Below are 17424 nucleotides of genomic sequence, written 5' to 3' on the forward strand. Positions count from 1 at the left end.
GAAGTGATATGCCAAGCCATCATGCCCATGATAAAAGCAAGCTCTCATATAGTTGTTGCAGTGTTGATTTCAGCTATACAATCGTAGTATGGGTACACTGTCTCCTATAAAAAAAGCTTGGTTGGCAAAACAAAATACCATTGTCAAACTTCAAGGCGGATGGGATGCATCTTACAATGAACTTCCAGGTTGGTTTAGGCTGGTGCGGACGTTGAATCCTGGGATAATTATGGACTTCGAAACCTCATATGCATACCATAATGATCGAGTTCTTCGTGATTGAAGCCAATTCTATCGGGTTTTTTATAGTTACCCACAGTGCGTTAATGCTGCCAAATACTGCAAGCATGTGGTCCAGATCGACGGGACTTTCTTGTATGGAAAATACAAGCAAGTTTTATTATTGACAGTTGTCTAAGATGGCAATCGCAACATTCTTCCAGTTGCTTTTGCTCTTTTCGAAGGAGAAGATAAAGATTCTTGGGCTTTTTTTCCTTCGAAATTTACGTGCACATGTTATCATGAGGGAAAACATTTGTGTCATTTCAGATCGCGAAGCTGGGATCAAAGCAGCAATGGAGTCTTTGGGTCTAATGTGGCAACCACCCTTTGTCCAACATAAGTAATGTCTCCGACACATTGCTGCGAACTATCATGGAAGGTACAAGAAGAATGATGAGCGTCAATTAATTGTGCGTATGGGTAAGTGAAAGCAAGTTAATAAGTTATACATTTTTTATCATTTTAATTTTGTAAAGAAAGTAAGTTATACATTTTTTGATCAGGTTACGAACTACTTCCTCGAACGTTTGAATCAATGCTTCAAGATTTGCGGGCGAAGAACAAGGAAGGATACGATTACATCAACCTCATTGATAAAGAAATGTGGACGAACGCATATGATGATGGATATCGATATGGACACATGACGACCAACTTGGCTGAGGCAATCAATTCAACCTTAAAGGGTGCATGTCACTTACCTGTAGCGGCTTTGGTAAAAATTACATATTTTCGTTTGGGGCGCTTTTTGCGAAGCTCGCGGGACAAGCTCAAACCTGGATGCAAGGCGGTCATGTCTATCACCCTAGATTAATTGCAGATCTACAAAAAATATTGTTGCATCAAATGGAATGTCTGTAACAAGCTTCTCTAGAAGGCATGAAATGTTTCGTATCACAGAGTTACCGCGACCTCTTCAAGGGATTGAAGTTGTGTCTTTAAGAGTAAATCTAAGGGACAGAACGTACGACTACGGGTTTTTTCAAGCTCTGAAGTATCCATACTCTCATGTGATAGCAGTTTGCTCGCATACATGTCAAGACTATAACCATTTTGTGGATCCAGTATACCTACTATCTGAAGTTTTTAAGGTATACGAATTTGAGTTTCCCCCATAGGTAATGACAAAGACCCTGATAAGGTTCAAGATTGGCTTCCGATTGTACCAAATCCGAGTTTATTGAGGCAGCGTGGTCGTCCAAAATCTAATTGAATTCATTGCGATATGGATATTCGAGAAAGATCTAGAAAAGACATAAGATGTGGCCATTGTAGAAACCTATACACACTAGAAAAATATGTTCACTTCTGTTGTCATCAAGTAACAATTGATGAGGAAATGATGTATTTGTTTATCAAATAATAATTCTTTTATTTTAATTTGCATTTACTTCAAATTAATGTCATTCGATAATCGCTGAAGAAGATTAAAAAAACGAACACAATCATTAAATTTTATCAAACTAATAACAATTTGGTATTTAAATACAACAAACTTACAATAGGAATTAAATGGTAAATGATAACCAAATTACAATAACTGATATTAAATGGTAATAAACAAAATTAACTGAAATATATTAAAAAAAAAAGTCCAACAAATTTAACAAAATAAAGTAAGTATTAAATGAGAAATAATAAAAAATTACAATTAAACAAAATAAAGTAAATATAAATATAATAAAAAAAAATCTATCGATGCATGCGTCGCGAATGTGTTCTGCAGGGCGGTGGCTGTCGGTCTCGAGGAGGATTTCTTTGTATCACTGGTTCTGACTCCTCGCTGTCATCATCGTCGTCCTGAGCATGTACATTAGGTTGATGAGGAGCTGATGACGATGAAGCACCTCCATAGAATAAGGTCCCTAGAGGTGTATGACTGACTATCCCACCGGCCTGCGAAAACTGGGAAAACTGGGAAAACCCAGACATCGCTGAGTGTGAAAACTGTATAGGAGGTGTCTGTGCTGCGACCATAGGTGATGAGGCTGAACCCGCCAAATATCTAGCATATGAACCCCAAGTCAGATCTACAAATATAGACCCATAATAGCCTCCAGGAGGGGTCATCTGTGACGGTGGCGGCGGCGACATCTGGTAATGGAAAGGCGATGGTGGCATCATATATGGTTGCGGTATCATAAATGGCTACGGTGGTTGCTGTGAAGGTCCTGCTGGTGCAACTGAGGATGAACCGGAAGCAACTGCTCTCCGTCTACGAGTCGGGGGACGATGGTGCTGTGTTGGATCACGTCTCTATCGACGTCGCGGAAAGGTCTACCCTCGTGCATCCTCGGGAAGCATAAATGGTTTCCTGTTACTATTGAACCACTCATAATAATCGTCAGCATACATCAAGAGGTCATAAAAAATGGGCTCTCTACGGGGAAGGCGTCGATATCAATCCTCCCACAACACGACCCACTCATGATGCCTCACCAGCCAATCTGTATCTGTTTTGCCACGTTTATCTCAGCTATGCAACTCGTCTATTTTGCGAGATGCTTCCGAAATTGGTTGAAAACAACCAAACTGTCGGAGCACGCGATCAATGGAGTGCCACTCGACGGTCGTATAACAGATCAGAGGGATCACCGCCATCCAAACATCTGATGGACCCCTCAACTCAGGTGGGATCACCGCCCTCACATCATCAGTAGAATATGACACTCATTCAAACTAAAACAAAAATTATATAATATTTATCAAAATAATAATCTAATTATATAACTATAATCTAAAATCGATTTTTAAACATTAAAATTCATAAATGTGTGTCAGTCTTCTAATCGATTAGCACCCTAATTTTTTCTAAATCATCAGGTAGCTCTTGATGATTTTTCCTATCAGTAGACCACCTATTCAAGGAAAAAAATTATTATACGATGTATAAAATTATTAATATACAAAATCAATTTTATAATTACCTCAGAAGTAGTGGAAATACGAATGGGTTCTTCACAACGGGACATAAAAAGGCCAATCGATACCATGCCCAAGACTGCAGCAGTAGGAGACATCCGTCGATAGCATTATGCCTGTAGTTAGTGGCTCCACACATCTCCCTGTACAATAAAGCCAAAACTAACGAGCCCCAACTGAATGATCCGACGAGACGAAAGTCGCTAAGATATCGCAACCACATGCAGTGAACTAGGTTGTGCGATTTGTCTGGCATCAGCAGCCCTCCTATCAACTGCAATATGCATACCTGTGCATACATCTTAACCTCATCCTCAGAAGCGTCTGCGCTCAACTTCCGAAAATTGGCATCTAACTAATTTAACGGTATCCTACCTCCGATAAAACTTTCCGGGACACGTCCTAGATTATCCCGACACAAAGTAGTCCAAGAACCGGAAGCTATCCCTGATCCCGGAAGCCGCAGGTGTATAGAAACATCCTCAAGCGTGATCGTGCACTCTCCGCACGGAAGATGAAATGTGTGGGTCTTCGGCCTCCACCGCTCTACTAAGGTAGAAATAAGGTATGGTTCTATCTTACAGTGACCCTGATATCTACCTATGTAACCAAATCCAACCTCTACTAAATACGGCAAGACACGACTAGGTATCACTAACTTAAGATTCTTAATAAAAGGATCTAATACACGGTCATTCTCCTAAAAATAAATAATTACAAAAATTAATTCTTAATCTAATAATCATGCATTAAATAAATCAACTAATTATTACTAATAATTTAAATTAAATTAAAATGTTAAAATGTTACCGTATCAGCAAAGTGTCGAGATATATGATTTCCATCCAAGCGAAGTAGACTGCCTTCCATTATATATCTGCAAAAGAATTATATTAGTAAAATATTAAATAAAGTAAAATAATTAAATAAATTAAATACATAATATTAAAAATATTATAAAATATACCTTAAACAGAGAGAGAATTTGAGAGAATTTGAGAGAATTTGAGAAAATTTGGTGTGATGAAAGTGATTGAGAATGGGGGTATTTATAGGGAGGATTGGGGTGTGAAGCGTCAGGGGTATGGGGGTAATTATGGGTATAGCGCGCCCTTTGTACCGCGCTATACTCCACGTGTCAGATAACCAAGTATAGCGCGGTCCCTGATCCGCACTATACCCCTACATGGCGTATAGCGCGGATCAGGGGCCACGCTATACCCACGTGTAATCCATGTCAGCGTATAGCGCAGTGCAGGGGGCACGCTTTACTGCTACGGGTGTTAGATCGGGAAATATAATCTGACCAGTGTTAGATCGGTAAATATACCGATCACCGATGATTTTTCGGGAATTTCACCCATAATATATACCTATAACACCCCCAACCCGGATCCGACCCGGATACGAGTCCGAAGTGTCACATTGACTTTTCAAACCTTGACTCTTAAGAAAAATCCCGGGAAATTTAAAACTTTATTTAAAACAAAATACAGACTTTATCAGAGTGCTCGAACTTAATGACTTATTACATGCCAACACTTTATACATAACCAAATACATACTTTGTCAAATATTTATGATCTGATCTTTTGGTAAGGAAAACTGACCTGTCTTGCTCCGCATCACTCTTTACTCTTCTCGAAACCTACGTGTGAAACAATCACACGCTAAGTCGAAGACTTAATGAGGCATAACAACTTATAATGCACTTTAAAACATATATCGATACATGCATGTTCTGTTCTATCATGTTATAGCAATTCCATGCATTTTTCATATCGTATAAAATCATATCAGATTAATTGCAGTAAATGCATACATACACATAATTCAATCAAACACTATACACACACAACATCATATCATTTCTATAGCATTTATCATACCACTAACTTATATTTGTTCATATCTCTGGATTAGCCCATGTACGTATGTGAGAACTATCGATATGTGAGTCTATAGAGGTTGTGCACTAATGCTGTCACCACAGCTCGTATAATTGCACCGAAGTGCCGCGTAGAATTGCACCGTAGTGCCATATAATAATGTCCATAAGGACCACATAGAATTCCTTAAGAATCATATACATATGCTAGGGATCAAGTATGTGTCTTTCAAGACTTCACACATGTTCCACAGAATATATATATATCCCGAAGGACCGCGTAGAATTGCACCGTAGTGCCATATAATGATGTCCATAAGGACCACATAGAATTCCTTAAGAATCATATACATATGCTAGGGATCATATATGTGTCTCACCAGACTTCACACATGTTCCAAAGAATATATATATATCCCGAAGGACCGCGTAGACCCTCGACTCTTGGCATGCCAACTATACCCCTAGCTCGCATGACACATAACATGGGCGTTATCATTTATTTCATTTCAGATATTCACATAAACTTGTAATTCACTTTCACATATCACGTATCACGTAGCTTCTTTTCATATTATCACATAGTCACGTAGTTCACTTACACGTAGATCATTTCCATATAATTCACATGTCACATATGTCATGTTTTCATATAATTTCTATCATTTCTCACCCAATCACCTTTATTCATGTAAACATACTTATCATATCTTGTTCACATAAGATCATATACTTCATATAATATATCGAAACACCTAGAACACTTTCACGTAGCTTATAGTCATAGGTCTTATCTCATAACATATACTTGTTTTCACATATATATTTCATATCATTTCTTATACCATCACATAATTCATTTAACATACATAACATATTATGTAACATTATAATAGAAATACCTATAAGTCATATCACTTAGAGCACACATATATACTTATAGTAACATTGCTTATATCTTAATCTTATGCTTTCTCTTAGACATATATATATCCACATGTTCAGGTAATCCACCATTTCATCACATAATTATGTATTCATATAACTCATTTCATTTCATGTCTATCTATATATATATATATATATATATATCCTCAAGATTTATCTTAATATAAATCATATAGCACTCTTATAATTCATATTCATATTCATCTAGGGCAGACTTATAAACATATCTCACTTCTATTATTTCTTTATATATATATATATATATATATATATATATATATATATATATCTAATTTGTTTACTTAATTCAATTTCATATAACTCTTATAATCTTCTCATATAGCTTCATAAATTTCTATCATACAACCCCTGTGTTATAGTTTTATTTAAACATATGAATCTTTCCCATCTAGCTTATCTTATATGTTCATCTTATCATTTATGTTCAAATCTCCTAGTTAGTGTACTATTCTCACTTCATCCTATAGATCAATATTATCCAGCTTATTTCACTTATCATATAATAATAATTCTATTTTACTATGATCACATAGTTTATATCTCATATAATTCATAACCTTTCTTATGTAATCACTTATACTTTCTCACTTAACACATGAAAGAACAGATCAATCCATATAATCAAGCATACATACATGCATATTCAATTCATGCCTTTAATCATGCATTCATGTGTAGCACTTTAGGAAATAGACTCATCGCAAGTCTTATTCCCATCGCACATCATATACTATTAATTATGCACTCACCTGGGCCTCGTTGTTTGAATCAATTCTAATCCTTAGTTTGTTCCGGAACAAGCTTTCATTCTATATCTACATAATACATTAATACTTATCAGTATACTGATTGATATATTCGAAACTATCACTCCTTAGTCTCAAAGAAAAGCCAATTTCATCTTTTAATGAAGGTATGCATCGATGCACTACACCATGCATCGATGCATAAATCCTATTCGATGTTTGTATTTAATGGGGATGCATCGATGCACTCCTTATGCATCGATGCATAAATCCTATTCGATGTTTTCTATTTAAATTCATGCATCGATGCACTGCATGTGCATCGATGCACCTTAAACATATTTCGGGTATTTATCATCGATGCATCGGTGCACAATGAATGTGCATCGATGCACATTGCCCAGAACTGACATTTTAGCACGTAAATCATCAACTCTTCCCTTAATTCTTCTATTCTAAGCCCCTATTTTGACATTAAACTCAATTACCATTACTTGAACCAACTTATATCCATGTAAATCATCTTTAACCTCAAAATCCTATCTTCTTTATGAGATTCAAGAATCATACCAATTTCTATATGTTCTAAATCCAATTCTATCACTCCAAATCTCTTAATTTAACCATTGACAAGTCAAATTTAACTTCCAATTTAAGAAATGAACTCTACTTCAAGATTTCACTTTTCTACTTCCTTTCTTTAATTCTTCATCTACTCCTCATCTTATAGTTTTAAGATAATCTAAGCTTTCCTTAAGCTTAGTTATTATCTAAGGATCAATAAGCAACCTTAAATTCATCAAGAATTTGATCCACAAGAAAACTCACCTTTAGCTTGGCTCTCCCACGTATGAAGAAGAAGAAAGGAGAAGAGAACTCTGGATGTTTCTCATTTCCCACGTTTATATTACCTTAAAAAAATTATAAAAATCTTTCTGGTCAAATGACCATAATACCCTTAATTTCCTTTAATAATTACCAAATAACCTTCAATATATTCAAATAATCATTGAATTCTTTCATTCTTCTATTTTAGTCACCAAATTCTGAAACTTTACAATTTGGTCACTAACCCGGTATTGCGGATGTTACAAATCTCCCCTCCTTTTAAAAAAATTCGTCCTCGAATTTTCACTGCACATCTTAATAAGAACATATCTTCTAATGTTCTTATGTTGCTTCCCTGACTTATTCTTTCTTGTCATCATCAGAAACTTACTTTTCAATCCTTTAGTTTTCCCGACTATCTTTTTCGTTTATACATTCATCCTCTGTTGCTTATCATATCAACAATAACCAGTAATACCAATCCATTGTTGTCTTTTCTCTCATTCGATTATGCATCTTTCCTTTGACCGTTCTAAAATTCAATATAATGTCACTCATCATGTTGACAGTAACATCCATCTCTATATCATAAATCCATCTATTTCTTCATAACTTCCTAATTACCTTATAACCATACCAGACTTGTATTTCGTCATCATTTGACCAAAACACAACTTTAAATCTTCTTCAATGTGATTAAACATATACTTTAAGGAGTCAAACAATATTTTCACATCACCTTGCACACTTGTCTTATTTCTATATCAAAATTGTCCTCTGTACTTCCATATTTATCGTATCTGATCCTTTAAATCAATCCCTTTCATTTCTTTATTCCTTATTCCTTATACATAAATCATATTTCCTTTCATGTTCACATACTCTTGTCTTATTACTTATACTCATCTTTATGTACCAATCTTCATTGCATCCTCATTACTCTAATAACCCATTTCTTATACATAACTTCATTCTTTATCATTCTTATACTTGTATTTTTCTTCCTGAAGGTTCCATGCAAATACTTATCTCAGTTTCTACATCATAGCTATCTGCTCAGAATATACAACCATATTCAAATTCACATCATAATCAATTAACTCAACTTTATCTTTTCCTTCAATCTTATAACTCTATCACTTTTACTCTGACAGCTAGTCAATAATATATGTTCAATCTAGGGTACAAACCCTAATCAACCAAACACATACATCCTTTCAAATCGAAATTATCTTAAAATTTGCTTACTCAACTTATCAATTTCACCTCTATTCTCATACATCCTGAAATTTCTTTTGCTCAAACTCAACATTCTGACTTCCTGTGTCTTATAATCTGATCATCGATATACACATTCTCAAACTCTTCTTATCAATCCTCATCTTTACTTAAATATACAAATTCTTACTTCCTTTTCCTTTACTATACCACATTACTATGATCCAAATATGCAACTGTATCCAGATCCATTGCAGATCTGGTTATCATATCCTGACAATATCTTATAATCTTATAATTCTAGTACATTTTTATCACATACTCTAGTTAGCCAATGCTAACTCTTTCCATCTTAACTGCAAACCCTTATCATAAACATACTCTTGTTTATGCGCAATATTATCACTTCGTTTCAAACTCATAAGCTCTGACTTATACATCTTATATGCTTGTCACTGATGCACTTATCCTTGAGTTCTTCTATACGTACTCATCACGTCATTAGATCTTTTTAACATTCTTATGGTGACACCTGTTCACCATATTCTATCTTATCCACATAATAGCAAAACTACTCTATATCGTTTTTTCCCGATTCCAAACGATGAAAACTTTCTATCATTATTCAGATATGATTTCAGCTTTCTGAAATCAACTTTTGATCTTACTAGGCATTTCCTGAGGTGTCCGCTCTTCATCCTGCCTGGCCAGGGCAGGTGAATAGCTATCACAATCAGGAATATCACCTTTCACTTACTTCGAAATTATCACGATCGGATTTCTACTGTATTAAACTATTCTTATTCTATTAGCAAGACAACATATTCCTTACACCATCAGATCAGAAATTTTTCAATCTATGTTGGCATGTACACCTTTTATGACATTTTGGACTTCGGTTTATGCCGAGAATCGGCTAAACCATAGCTCTGATACCATTAACTGTAACACCCCCAACCTGTATTCGACCCGGATACGAGTCCGAAGTGTCACATTGACTTTTCAAACCTTGACTCTTAAGAAAAATCCCGGGAAATTTAAAACTTTATTTAAAACAAAATACAGACTTTATCAGAGTGCTCGAACTTAATGACTTATTACATGCCAAAACTTTATACATAACCATATACATACTTTGTCAAATATTTATGATCTGATCTTTTGGTAAGGAAAACTGACCTGTCTTGCTCCGCATCACTCTTTACTCTTCTCGAAACCTACGTGTGAAACAATCACACGCTAAGTCGAAGACTTAGTGAGGCATAACAACTTATAATGCACTTTAAAACATATATCGATACATGCATGTTCTGTTCTATCATGTTATAGCAATTCCATGCATTTTTCATATCGTATAAAATCATATCAGATTAATTGCAGTAAATACATACATACACATAATTCATCATTAACAGTTTATCATATAATCACATACTTTTTCAATCAAACACTATACACACACAACATCATATCATTTCTATAGCATTTATCATACCACTAACTTATATTTGTTCATATCTCTGGATTAGCCCATGTACGTATGTGAGAACTATCAATATGTGAGTCTATAGAGGTTGTGCACTAATGCTGTCACCACAGCTCGTATAATTGCACCGAAGTGCCGCGTAGAATTGCACCGTAGTGCCATATAATAATGTCCATAAGGACCACATAGAATTCCTTAATAATCATATACATATGCTAGGGATCAAGTATGTGTCTTTCAAGACTTCACACATGTTCCACAGAATATATATATATCCCGAAGGACCGCGTAGAATTGCACCGTAGTGCCATATAATGATATCCATAAGGACCACATAGAATTCCTTAAGAATCATATACATATTCTAGGGATCATATATGTGTCTCACCAGACTTCACACATGTTCCAAAGAATATATATATATCCCGAAGGATCGCGTAGACCCTCGACTCTTGGCATGCCAACTATACCCCTAGCTCTCATGACACATAACATGGGCGTTATCATTTATTTCATTTCAGATATTCACATAAACTTGTAATTCACTTTCACATATCACGTATCACGTAGCTTCTTTTCATATTATCACATAGTCACGTAGTTCACTTATACGTAGATCATTTCCATATAATTCACATGTCACATATGTCATGTTTTCATATAATTTCTATCATTTCTCACCCAATCACCTTTATTCATGTAAACATACTTATCATATCTTGTTCACATAAGATCATATACTTCATATAATATATCGAAACACCTAGAACACTTTCACGTAGCTTATAGTCATAGGTCTTATCTCATAACATATACTTGTTTTCACATATATATTTCATATCATTTCTTATACCATCACATAATTCATTTAACATACATAACATATTATGTAACATTATAATAGAAATACCTATAAGTCATATCACTTAGAGCACACATATATACTTATAGTCACATTGCTTATATCTTAATCTTATGCTTTCTCATAGACATATATATATCCACATGTTCAGGTAATCCACCATTTCATCACATAATTATGTATTCATATAACTCATTTCATTTCATGTCTATCTATATATATATATATCCTCAAGATTTATCTTAATATAAATCATATAGCACTCTTATAATTCATATTCATATTCATCTAGGGCAGACTTATAAACATATCTCACTTCTATTATTTCTTTATATATATATATATATATATATATATAATCTAATTTGTTTACTTAATTCAATTTCATATAACTCTTATAATCTTCTCATATAGCTTCATAAATTTCTATCATACAACCCCTGTGTTATAGTTTTATTTAAACATATGAATCTTTCCCATCTAGCTTATCTTATATGTTCATCTTATCATTTATGTTCAAATCTCCTAGTTAGTGTACTATTCTCACTTCATCCTATAAATCAATATTATCCAGCTTATTTCACTTATCATATAATAATAATTCTATTTTACTATGATCACATAGTTTATATCTCATATAATTCATAACCTTTCTTATGTAATCACTTATACTTTCTCACCTAACACATAAAAGAACAGATCAATCCATATAATCAAGCATACATACATGCATATTCAATTCATGCCTTTAATCATGCATTCATGTGTAACACTTCAGGAAATAGACTCATCGCAAGTCTTATTCCCATCGCATATCATATACTATTAATTATGCACTCACCTGGGCCTCATTGTTTGAATCAATTCTAATCCTTAGTTTGTTCCGGAACAAGCTTTCATTCTATATCTACATAATAATACATTAATACTTATCAGTATACTGATTGATATATTCGAAACTATCGCTCCTTAGTCTCAAAGAAAAGCCAATTTCATCTTTTAATGAAGGTATGCATCGATGCACTACACCATGCATCGATGCATAAATCCTATTCGATGTTTGTATTTAATGGGGATGCATCGATGCACTCCTTATGCATCGATGCATAAATCCTATTCGATGTTTTATATTTAAATTCATGCATCGATGCACTGCATGTGCATCGATGCACCTTAAACAAATTTCGGGTATTTATCATCGATGCATCGGTGCACAATGAATGTGCATCGATGCACATTGCCCAGAACTGACATTTTAGCACGTAAATTGTCAACTCTTCCCTTAATTCTTCTATTCTAAGCCCCTATTTTGACATTAAACTCAATTACCATTACTTGAAGCAACTTATATCCATGTAAATCATCTTTAACCTCAAAATCCTATCTTCTTTATGAGATTCAAGAATCATACCAAATTTTCTATATGTTCTAAATCCAATTCTATCACTCCAAATCTCTTAATTTAACCATTGACAAGTCAAATTTAACTTCCAATTTAAGAAATGAACTCTACTTCAAGATTTCACTTTTCTACTTCCTTTCTTTAATTCTTCATCTACTCCTCATCTTATAGTTTTAAGATAATCTAAGCTTTCCTTAAGCTTAGTTATTATCTAAGGATCAATAAGCAACCTTAAATTCATCAAGAATTTGATCCACAAGAAAACTCACCTTTAGCTTGGCTCTCCCACGTATGAAGAAGAAGAAAGGAGAAGAGAACTCTGGATGTTTCTCATTTCCCACGTTTATATTACCTTAAAAAATTATAAAAATCTTTCTGGTCAAATGACCATAATACCCTTAATTTCCTTTAATAATTACCAAATAACCTTCAATATATATATTCAAATAATCATTGAATTCTTTCATTCTTCTATTTTAGTCACCAAATTCTGAAACTTTACAATTTGGTCACTAACCCGGTATTGCGGATGTTACAATACCTTTATTATATATTTATTAAAATATATTTAAACAAATCTAAAAAAATTAATTAAAAAGAATAATATATATTCACCAAAACATATTTATGAACCCACATAACACTTAGCAGCCACCAAGAAAAAAGTTACAAAAATAAAATTATTTAAAATAATTAAAATAAAAAAACAGATCAAGGTTGCAAGGCAAGATAAAAACCTGGACTGGTTATTTTAACCTGGATTTTTAGGATACGGGCGGGCTACTGCCTGATATATTTGGGTATGTGTAGAATTTTTTAGGTCCATTTTTAGCAGATTTTTGGATCATCTTAAAATATATTTTAGCAGATCCATATATGATTCGATAATATGATTTTTTTCAGATATTCGATCCAAACTATCCAAAAATTAAAAAATTAATCATATATTTGAATTTTCGGATTGGGTCAATGGATTGGATCGATAGGATCGGATATTTTTCATACCCCTGATAGTAAAGAATATTCTAAAAAACGTTGGATTTAAGAATAATAATAAATGAAGAACATAAATAAGTCAAAAATCATGAACGAAAATAAAATAATAAGTTACTGTTGAGTTAATCGATTGACGGAATCGACCAAGAGGGGGTGAATTGACAATTAAAATTTTGTGGAATCTTTTGCAGAAAATTGAATTTTGCAGAAAATTGAAAGTAATTGCACAGCGCTTTAGAGTGGTTCGACTTTATCAACCAAAGTCTACGTCCACTACCTTAGCTATCCACACTAAGGATTTTCCAACAAATTCACTAATTTGTTCTTTATTTTGAGGCCAAAGAGATAACCTTACAACTCCCTCAAGAATATACCCCAATTCTTGAGAACACTCTTTTCTCAAAGAGAGGATTACAAATTTGTAAACTCACAAGAAAAACCTCACAAGGCAAATATGTTTGCACAATTCTAGAACAAAGGAAAAACACTCAAGAATAAATACAATTGATCACAATAAGTGTTCTTGAAAGTAAAATGAATATTGAATGAAAAATAGGCTTGAAATGCTCAAACTTGAGGTTTGATGCTTTCTCTTTGATTCTCTCTTGATTCTAGTTGCTTGATGTTTCTTGTTATTGATCAATGGCTTCTAAGCTTGCTTAAATACACCTTGAATCACTTCTGAATGTTGGGGATCATTAATGAAGTTTTTGGAGTCGTTTAAGTGTGAAAACAATTAATATTTCTGCTTGGAGCATGGGGGTAATCGGTACCCCTAATGGGGAATCGGTTCCCTAAGTGTAAAATTCAAATATTTCGACCGTTGAACAGTGGGGGGAATCGGTACCCCCTGGGGGGAATCGGTTCCCTCCGAGCATACTGGAATTCTCGAAGCCAAACCATTCAGGGGGAATCGGTTCCCTCTGAGCAATCTGGAATTTTTGGCTTTGAAATGGTTCGAATATTTGTAAAATCGTTTTGAAATTATTTTAAGATTAAAACTTAATTTTACACTTTAGTAAGGATTTAAAATGAACTTTGAAATACTTTGAGTAATATTTTGATATTCGATTTAATATATCGAATATGCTTAGAAAAATTATTTTCAAAATTAAAATTCTTTTAATTTAATTTGTTATATCGAAACAACAAAATGTTTTCAACAATCTCCCCCTTTTTGATATAACAAAACATTTTAAGATTTTCTAATTTCAAAATGAATTTTGATTTTGAAAAATACTACTCTCCCTTACTTTAACACTTCTCCCCTTTAAAACATTTAACACTTCTACCCCTTTTTGTTAAATCAAAAAGACTCGTAAAAGATTTTAAACAAGGTTTTGAAATCATTTAGCCAATTGATTATATATATAGTTTAAGCTGCTAAGATCACAATCAAGAGAAACGTTAGCCATTAGTTTCATAATCAATATTCATAAACAATGTGACATGGCAAAATTGGTCATATATCTAACATGATGTAAATGATGCAAGAATGAAGAAATTTAACTACACCAAATATATAAGTTCAAACATCCATAATCCATCAAATAAGTTAAAATATCCAACAACAAAAGGAAAACAATCCAAAAACATTCAAAATGTTTAAACAATAAGCTTTAAGTTCAAAGTACTAAAGCAAAACACAGAATCAAGCATCCATAGGAGGATCGGGAGGAGGAAAACGAGCTCGCATAGCGGCCATCTCATGAGTGAGTTCATTAATATGAGTGTTTGTTGCTTCATTGTTTGCACGCATCTTCTGAAGAATTTCCAATTGTTGAGCTCCCATTGTGGATAAATGGGACTCTATAGAAGTAAATCGTGAATCTATGGTAGCATATCGGAAATCGAATGTCTCCATAAAAGATTGAAAATATGGAGGCATCTGATTCGTTTGTTATGCTTGCTCCTCGGGCTACTCAGGCTCATCTTCAGCTTCATCGATGTCTCGCATTAATTGTTCAAGCTCGGGATCGTCGTCAGCTTCTGGTGGAGCTCGTGAAGAACTAGCTCCCGAAGTATTTTCAGAAGATCGAACCCATTCACCGGTTTCCTATCCTTTATCTATCCCGCTCTCGTTAAGGAAAAAAGATTAATTTGTTTCTTTAAAGGAAAGACGACATCTAGACCTACTCTAAGCCCGACTTTAGAAAATAGATTACTTAGAATTCAACCATAAACTAGAGAGGAACAAAGTTTCTTATTTGGCACTAAGTTTACGGTTTCAACAATTTCAGCAAAAATAATCTCAGGAAGATTTATTTTAATACTGTTTTGGAAACAATGTAACCACCAAAGATCTAAAGCACGAAGAGTAGAGTAACGACCTCCGGATGGTCGAAACCACCAAGAAATCATTAGATGAAGAAAACGGTCATGAAGGTCTAAGACACTCGCACTATCCCTTCTTTTATAATGAGAACCTAAAACATGTTTTTCATTTGATATACCATCATTATCTAATCCTAATGCTTGCGAACAAGTTGATGGTAAACTATAGGTTCAAGGTCATAAAGTTTATCAAATTTCCACTCTTGTAAAAGAGGAAGATATCTAAAATTGATATCTATCATAGTTTGACGAGAAGGGATACGTTCTTCTCTAATTTTGTAAGAGTCAAAATATTGATAATACCAAAAATGATGATTTCTAGGACCAGGATGATTGAAGCATGAGTTTTGGATAGTCATATTAGGATCAATGGGATTAGGATTAGGAATTGGAATTTATGGAATATGAGGAGGATTTGGAGGTTGGTTGGATTGACGGTTTGAGCGACTAGATGATGACCTAGCACGTTTAGGATTGGACATGGTTTAGGAAATCGGAATAGAATGGATAACCTGTAATTTAGAAAACACATGTATGCAATTCAATCAATCCCAAAACTCAATTGAGTCCTCAATATTTCAAGGTTCTCTTAACCAATCCTAATGGGCAAAGTTTTTGAAAGCTATTGAAAAATAAGGTGTTGAAAAACAATATATGTATAGTTTTCATAACAACAACATAATTCAATTAAAACACAATAATTTGAAAAATAATTTTTTTTATTTCGAAGATTTCAAATTTTTTGGAAAATTCTTGTGTTTTTGATGAAATTAGTTGTAATATATAGTTTCTAATCACTAAATAATCAATGCCAATCACTATTTCTATCTAGAACTAATTAAAACTAGTCATATGTTCAAAATCAATGAAATAGAGAGTTTTAAAAAAATTACCTTGAAAGATGAGATTGAGTGGATTTTGATGTTGTTTGCACGATTTTAACGATGCTACCAAGTTTAGAAGATGATATTTGAAGAGAATTCTAATTAAAAACGTTGTTTTGAGGTAAAGTGGAGATATAGAGAGAGTAGAAGAGGAGAACGGCGGCAATGAGAGAAGAAGAGGGTATGAGATTTTTAGGAGTTCTGCCCGTGTTAAAATCTAGAACCCCAGGGGGGTATCGATTCCCCTAGGGGGAATCGGTTCCCCTTCAAAGGGGGAATTGGTTCCCTCATGAGGGTATCGATTCCCTCTACACAAAAATGCTAAAATCCGATTTTAAACACTCAAAATGCTAAATTAATCTTCTCTAGTGGTATTGGCAACTCATATATCAAAAATTAATTATGTTCAAACAATCAAATTAATCTTTAGACTATATTTGAAAATAAAATTAATTTTCATCAAGAATCATAAACTCCCCTTAACTAATAGCAATGAATGCAATCAAAAATTAATATTCTAAGCATTTTTTTTATTTAGTCTTAAAAGTGCTAAAATTATTTTAAACACTAAGTGAAGATAGGTTGGTCAAACCTAATTCTCTCCTAA

Source organism: Hibiscus syriacus, unplaced genomic scaffold (genome assembly GCF_006381635.1).
Source record: "Hibiscus syriacus cultivar Baekdansim isolate YM2019G1 unplaced genomic scaffold, ASM638163v2 tig00116983_pilon, whole genome shotgun sequence".
Taxonomy (NCBI): domain Eukaryota; kingdom Viridiplantae; phylum Streptophyta; class Magnoliopsida; order Malvales; family Malvaceae; genus Hibiscus; species Hibiscus syriacus.